Below are 886 nucleotides of genomic sequence, written 5' to 3' on the forward strand. Positions count from 1 at the left end.
AATGCTTGTTGGGTGTCCAAGGCCCCTTCTTTGCTTCTGACCACAGCGCTTACTGCCACGCTACGCTCTGACAGAGAGTAGTTGGGTCAATGAATTTGTGAATGAATGTATGACTCCTTTTGCTCCCCATTCTCTTGTCTCTGTGCCCTCATTTTGTGTTATACACACGATGTTATTTTTTAGTCAATTCATTTAACACTTTATTGGACAAGCTAGGCCTTTTCCAATGGTATTAGAAGTTATCATTACCATATATTACTAAACAAGTTACATAAAATTTTTTGTTTGAAAAGGAGGCTAAGGAGAAAGGAGGGGATCTTGAGAACCCACCCCCTAGGTGAGGAGTAGGGGGATGAACTCATATGTCTGGGAACCCTGGAGGAAGGATTTATTGGCAGGTACTCAGAAAAGAAATGCTCAGAAAAGTGAGAAATCTGACTAGGATTTCTTGGGAGACTAGGGTGTTCTGGAGCAGTGGTTACTATTTGGGTATGGGATCAAAGCTAGAAATGAACCTCATATGTCTAGTGGTGCCCCACAAAAGAGGCAACTATTAAGACAAGCTTAGGAGGATTCTAAAGTCATCAGGCTTGCAGCCCAATCTGTTCCCAAAATCTTCCAAATAAAAGTGGAGTTGATTGGCATCGGCCAGGGGGTTCTCACCACGCAGCCCACACCAGCCTCTTTTCCCAAGGATAAGATAGTGAGTAAGAGCAGGATTTTTGAAGCAGACAGCCTGGGTTCATATCCTGGCTTCATCACTAACTAGCTTCATGAACATGGACAAATGACTAAAGGTCTCTGTGCTTCATTTTCTCCATCTATAAAATGGGTTAAGCATAGTACCTACCTCATAGAGTTGCCATAGGCTCAAATGAGTTCATGC

This window comes from Pteropus alecto, unplaced genomic scaffold (assembly GCF_000325575.1).
Source record: "Pteropus alecto unplaced genomic scaffold, ASM32557v1 scaffold7, whole genome shotgun sequence".
Lineage (NCBI taxonomy): Eukaryota > Metazoa > Chordata > Mammalia > Chiroptera > Pteropodidae > Pteropus > Pteropus alecto.